Here is a 7,294-nt window from a genome sequence, read left to right on the forward strand (position 1 = left end):
CTTAGTAGAGAGCGCAGGAGGAAGCTTCCGGTGTGATTTTACCGCGCCCTCTCGTGGACTCCCTTGAAGCAAGGAGCAGTTGGCGAGGCCCTATAGGCACACAAGTTTTAATGTTTGTAGTGGTGATTGACAGCAATAGAGGGGCGGGCTCAACATCATAATACAAGTAACGGTTCATATCCCGTAAGAAGGTGAACAGGAATCGCAAACAACAAGAAGCTTGCGGTATAAAGTAACTATAACCTGGCCCAAAATACGTCACCCCCCCCCCGAGACCCTGTAACTGGACCGAGAGCAGTCCTCGTCCATCTCATGCTTAGAGATGTATTTGCACTTTCACTAAAGGGAAAGTGATCGAACACGATCATCACTTTTTCTCAATTCCATCAGGAGTGCACTCAGAGGCGCGTACTTCCACAGGTGGCTCTGTGGCGCAATGGATAGCGTGTTGGACTTCTAGGCTGGCTGTGAAGGCATTCAAAGGTTGTGGGTTCGAGTCCCACCAGAGTCGTTTTGGTACAGAGTTCTCCGGATTATGACAGAACTGTTAATTCATACTTCACGGTGCAGAATTAGTTCATTGCAGGGGCCTCTGGCAATGTATGCCTATGAAGTCGCAGAGAGCGGAGGAGGCTGTGTTTCTCTTTCTAATCTCTCCTCGGTGCCTCATGAAGAGAGAGAGGCTGCATTGCTTGCTTTGAAAAGAACTGCTGCCTTCGATCATCATTGTGCTTTCTAAAGTTCGGATCCTCACATGGTGAGTTTTTTAGAAGTTTAGGATTTTTTGTTGTGAAGGGCAGGACCCTCTAAGTGGCACAAGCACTTTTTCTGCAGGGGATTGTATGGACTGTGTGGCAGAGGCATGAGCTGTGGGCCCTCCGCTGTGTCTTGCCCCCTGCCAGTTGGTTCAGTTGGTTCAGTGTGTGACATTTCACATGGCCCGGCCCCCACGGCAGGAGAGACAAGTCAGTGTGATTTACCCTGTGTGGCCTCTCGCTGAAGTCTGCATCAGAAGCCCTCCTGCAGAGTCCCAGGGCGATTGCACTTCAAAGCTTCTGGGTGTTTTCTCTTAAATGCATGATTACCAAGAATCTTTCAAGCAGTCAGTTGTGAACAGTATTGTGTGATGTTCTGTGCATTATGACATGTTACATGCATTATCCCAACAAGCAACCTGGTGGAGGATGCTGTTGTGTTCTGTGCTGTACTGTGCTGTATGCTACTGTGGCGGTGGGTGAGAGAAGTCACATAGCTCCATGCCTTGTCTTTTTGTCTGGGGGTTCCAGCCCAGAGCATATCCACCTCTAGTAGTTTTGCTATAATTTGGGATAGACTGCATGTTCCAGAATGCAAAGAATGCTGGCTAAGCGCCTGTCACACGGCATAACTACCTGAGAGACTGCATTATAGGTGTGTATGAATACCCAAATCTCATTCACCTCTGCCTGGTGCATGTAAATCATCAATGAATGGTCTTTGTAGACATTCTTGTATTTGCAGTTATTGATTTATTTTATCCACATGCAACATGAGTTGCTGTATGTACCTGATGTAATTTCTTACGCAGATTCTATGTGGTTTTGAGGCTTCTAGCATTGTGGCATGCTTCATGGCTGTGTAGTTACAATTACTGTGGAATTGTAGGCATTTTGCTGTTTTGGTTGGAACCGCACTGTGCACCATTGTTTGGATATATCCTCGATTGTGTGGTTGTGTGTGTCTGTGGATTTGAGTTTTGTGGACATGTGTATGCATTTCGATGTGCATGAATCTGCATTTGTGTGTGTCATCTGTTTGTGTGCTAGCGCAACTGTGTATGTTTCTTTTTGTAGGTGCATGTTGTCTGTTCTTTGCCCATCATCATAGCTGCGAGGATGAGTGCACTTATTTGACATTATAGAAGAATTGCTTTATTAACCTTCTTGCTTTCTCAATTTTGCTTGCAAATGTACCATTTTCACACTCTTTCTTCAAAAGTTTACTGGGGGGAGTACCCCTCCCCAATCAAACTCCCCTAACAGCAGTCGGGCTCGGTCACTCGCCATAAGGCACACATCCCGAACTTTTACGCCCCTCCACTTTCAAATCTCACCAGCCACCACTGTCTGCAACACCGACGCCGACGTCGTCATCTGCATTGAAGCTGTGAGCGCTTACTTGCGACGTCAGCCCGACGCCTGCTGCTGTGCCGCATCGACCCCAAAGCCGACATCATCGCGGAGCGGTTCGTCGACTTGGGTGGTTGAGAATCCATCCACATCGTGACATTGTACAGAACCGTGGTTTGGGCGCAATTGTGAAGTCACCTCCTTTCCGGTCAGGAACCGACGCCTCCCCTGCCTGGGCAAGCATCCATGACACCGACACATCATCTCCCCAGAAGTAAGGAACCGACGCTGCAATGTGCCAAAGACACCGCTCCTCCACGACACCGTGAGCTGTCTTTGTTTTCACGTTTCCCAGGTACTGTTCTCTTGCGGTCTGTTTGATTCCGGGCCCCACGCCGCGCACCTTGTGGTCGGCGACGTACTTTGGGATTTCTTTGACCCTGATGCCGTGATAGCTCCAGTTAGGGTTATCTGTTGCTAAAGACTGTTTTTAAGTGAATAACCTATTTTTGATCTATTTCTACCATCTTGAAAAATTCTTATTGAGTACAGTATTGTGAATTTTTGTCATTTATGGTCTTGTGAAAAGTCTATATAAGGAATACTTATTTTTATAGAACCTGTGTGGTATCCATCTGTAGTGTTTTCACCGTATTACTGTAAGTGTTCACACATGCTTAACACACTGCCTCTGAGATAAGCCTGTCTGCTCGTGCCAAACTACCAAGGGGGTGATCAGGGATTAACCAGTAGTGTAATCCCCTTTCCCTGACTTAGAAGCAAGGGTCCCTATTTGGTCAAAGGTACATACCATTGCCAACTAGAGACCCTCAGTTATAAAAATAAGGGACTTAATATCACTGTAGGCAGATGACTTACAAGTGTGATTTGATAGAAATACTGACCATACTACCAGTAGCGGTCGCTCAAATTAAGCAGTGGTGAGGCTGGGGGAGGGGGAATACAAATAAAAAAATATATACATATGAAAAATTACACTTACCTGCTTTGATGTCCACCGCCTTCCTCCTGATCCTCTCCACCCGGACATCCAGGAAGTGCAGCACACTGCGTAGACTCCCAGCTCCCAATCGTACTGCTGCTCACATGCTGGGAATACTATTCTTAGTGCAATTCTGAGGATTGGTCTGAGCGCCTCGGTTCGGCGCTCGGACATATACTGGGTGCCTGTGTTGGTTTCTCCACCTAGCTGTACAACACAGCTAGGTGGAGAAAGGCTAAGTGCACATGATGGTTTGGCCGGCCAAACCATCATGCGCACTTGGCAGTGCCCACCGCTTTCCCCTCTTCCCTGGTGCTGCAGTATCAGTATGGGATGTCACACACCATCACTCGGCTTGCAGCCTGCAGGGCTAAACATAAAGTAGTACTAAATATGTATTATTATCATTTTATTTGTGTGGGTTGCCTCTGCAGGCTTTCAGCGGGGGGCATGCTCCTCTACCCCTGCATATTTCTTCATCATACTTAGAACCTTGTGTGTTAATTGATGCTATAATCAAGTGTGTATTCAACTCTCCTCTCCCTTAACTTCCAGAAAATGTCCATGTTTATCAATGTTGTGTTCAATTTTCAGAATTTGAAAATATGCATTATGAAAGTTTACAGTCTGAGACTTAGTATTATACTTGTTTTACCTGTCATACTTAGGGCGGTCTTCCCCCAACTTTTTGCCTGCTTACCACCACTTTTAGCTATATCAATTTGCGGGCCGTAGTACTCAGAATGCTTTACCACTGCTAACCAGTGCTAAAGTTCTTGTGCCTCTCCCTTAAACGATGGTGACATTGGTAGATAACTAATTGGCATATTTAGTTTACTTATACATCCCTTGTAACGTACTTTACAATATACCCAGGGCCTGTAATCTAAATTCTACTAGTGGGCCAGCAGGACAGATTGTACCATCCAGACAAGTAGCCTTTCAAACCTGTATGAGGGCTTGTGTGTGCAGTTTACTGTCCCTTCAACTTGGCATTTAAAATCACTTGCCAAGCCCTAAACTCCCCTTTTATTACAGGCAGGTCACCCCTAAGGTAGGCCCTAAGTAGCCCTAAGGACAGGGTGCTCTGTAACTAAAAGGTAGTACATGTACTTTCAAGTTTTAAATGTTCTCATAGTGATGAACAGCCACATTCTTTTTTCAGGAATGTGAGGAATACTCCTCTCACATGCTAGCATTGGAGTTCCTTAAAACACATTAAACCTGTAATTGCTGATTTGAAAGGAGTATCTTAATCATGTTTCATATTTTTGGTGGTAAATTTGGATTTGACATAACTATTTTAGTAATGCCACTTTTAGAAAGTAATACTAAAGGTAGAATGGGACGTCGCACAACGGAAATGTTACTTGAAAAGTTCGAATGGAGAAAGGTTTCTTTTTTTGTAAGGTATGCCAATCTACATGCTAAAATGCCCTTGCGGAAAAGTGTACGTCGGCAAGACGGAACGAAAAATTAAAATCAGACTGAATGAACATAAGTCCAATATACGCACCAAAAATTTAAAATCTTCAGTAGCTACGCATTTCATGGAAGCCAACCACAACATTTCTCAATTGCAGTTTGTGGTTTTGGAGACTGTTAAGAAAATCGAAGGAAGAGACAATAATCGATTTCTTTTGCAAAAAGAAAATTACTGGATTTATTTATTAAACTGCAGCAAACCGAATGGTCTTAATGACCGTATTGAATTTCTTTGTTACATATAACAGTATGTAGTTGCATGAACTTAAGATATTGTCCATTTATTGGAAGTCTTATGTATGGCCGACCTGTACCCATTTTTTTATTTTTTTATTTTTATCATTTTTTAACCATATTTTTTCAGCCTTCGATACTTGTCCACATTTGTTTATCACACTTACATTCGATCGTCATGACACCAATATACTTGGCACCCATTGGTTCACAACATACCTAGTAATTGTGAGTGAGTTCCCCTTAACAACCACACACATATTTATTCTCCAGTAGAATTGGTTCACAATAAACCACGTGACCGCGAGTTACACCTATCAGGCTTCGCCTTACACTCAACCCCACATTCACGAGCCCTTTAACTCATCACGTGAATGGTCAGACCGTATAGACGACGATCCGCGTCACACGCGAGTAACAACACGACATGGACATTTAGAAACCGCGCTGTTTGCGCTAACTAAGTAAGTTCTTGTCTTCCTTTTAACACGTGTCTCGATATCACATCCGCTGGTTAGAACGCACGATTTTATTTATATGTTCGTTTATGTTTCAGTTTCAAACGGGTACCGACTACAGAAGAATAACACGTGAGAACGTTTCCATGTATTTTTCTCTTTTGAGTTTTCGCATGCACTCACACTAGGGCACATCACACGTGATTGATGGGAAAGTCACGAATATATAAATGTCTGATAATGCTTTTTTGTTTATGTGGTACACCATTATTCGACACTGAATGTATTTTTGTTTGGTCTTGCTTCCAGCTTTGGTCCCGGATGAAGGGTGGATAGCCCGAAATGCATTGGACATGTATTGTGTTATTTCCATTCCATTGATCAATTGATGAACTTTATTACTAAACACAAGATGTTTTGAGATGGAACTGATGAAAACACAAGAAAAGTTTTCATTTTGAATAAAACTTCGTATGAATCATTCTTTGAAAATTGTGCAATTTGATCATTAAGTGGAGCGCCAGGGGATGCCTGTAATGACTATTGCAGGCACTTCTTTGTACTTTTAGAAAGTACACATTTCTCTGTTCTTTTCTTAGTTCTATGTGCCTGGAGCCTGTCTCCAATACAGGTCTGGGCTAGGTGACAGCTACACTTTGTGCATTCCCTCTAGACAGCCAACAATACTAGAAGGTTGGATGGGATACAGGACTTATTTGAATTCATCTGCGTACTGAATGCCTACCTGGGCAGGAACGGAAGAGGGAACTGGAACGTACATCTGAATAGGCTGTCCCGTATCTCCACACGAAGGGCTGATTATCCCCCACAGATAGCCTGGGCAGACAGGGCATAGATGAAAGGGGACCTGTGCAGTTCAAGGAGCATCCACTTCAAAGGCACATTTGGGTATAAGTACTGGGCTCTTACCCTACCATATCAGTATACAACTGGACCTGTGAAGGACTCTGCCGGGAGGAAGGACTGCTATGCTACAATGATTGCCACTCTGCTTGACTGACTGTTCCAAGGAACTGATTCACTGCTGTGCTGAGCTGCCCCTTCTGCCTGCTGATCCATGCCCTGCTGAGGATAAGGACTGGACCCATCTCACTTAAATTCAGAGTGACTTCACAGTCTTGCTGGCTGTTCTCCTGTCGTCTGAAGCCTCTGGGGCATAAAAGACTTCTTGCAATTCTGTTGGTGGTGTTGGACTCTGCCATCTAGGAATCCTACCCCCTTGACTGAGGTGCCCCTCCAGTCCTGTGCCTCAGAAGTGGTTTCTGCTCATGATATGCTATAAAATTAATGCATCATCACCACTGCGCCGATTGGAACTGAAGGAGTACTGACGCTGTAATGCTGCGAGTCCTGGCTACAAGGCTCAGCTTTGCCACTTCGATCCAACTGCATGAATCGGAACAGATGCATTGAATTCTTGACCACAACGCTTTGCTCCATCCAAGTTATGTTTCAGCGGACCCAGCGTGGATAATGTTGTCAGCTGATCTCCATTGTGGTTGGCCTGAGCTTTGGATTTGCCCGGTCCCGGTCAAGAAACCTTTTAGCGCTCAAGGAGTTCTGACAGGAGAAAAGGCTGTTCCATAAGGAAAGTGTCAAGAAGGTAGAGCTTCAGAAAGCCTTAAGAGCATGGGCAGCAGCCACCCAGAAGGAGAAGAGGATGAGGTGGAGGGGTCAGAGTCTAATGAGGAGGAATTAGAGCAGTACCAGGATGGAGGTCCTGACAGGCAGCCTACTGATGTGGGGGGAAATATCCACAGACAGACCAGGCAGCAGTGTCTCATTAAATAACCTGTTCCCAGAGGATCAGGGAAATGCTCTCTTATCGAAATAACTATTGTATTAATGATATCACCCTCTCCTCTCTAGAGAAAGAGAATAGTCTAGCTTTTATACACATCTTACCTGAAATTGACATTAAAATACACCCCTCACTCAGCACACCCTCATATCCTGTTTCTGTAACTCACACTATCCAGGAGCCA

At 44.5% G+C, this 7,294-nt stretch overlaps 1 non-coding gene across 1 annotated transcript; it reads left to right on the top strand.

Annotated features, from left to right (window-relative positions):
* The first annotated feature begins 422 nt into the window (after positions 1–422).
* TRNAR-UCU (transfer RNA arginine (anticodon UCU)) lies at positions 423–511 on the top strand. The gene is given in 2 exon segments: positions 423–459; positions 476–511. It is a non-coding gene; the product is annotated as a tRNA-Arg (tRNA).
* The last annotated feature ends 6,783 nt before the right edge of the window (positions 512–7,294 follow it).

Source organism: Lissotriton helveticus, chromosome 8 (genome assembly GCF_964261635.1).
Source record: "Lissotriton helveticus chromosome 8, aLisHel1.1, whole genome shotgun sequence".
NCBI lineage: Eukaryota > Metazoa > Chordata > Amphibia > Caudata > Salamandridae > Lissotriton > Lissotriton helveticus.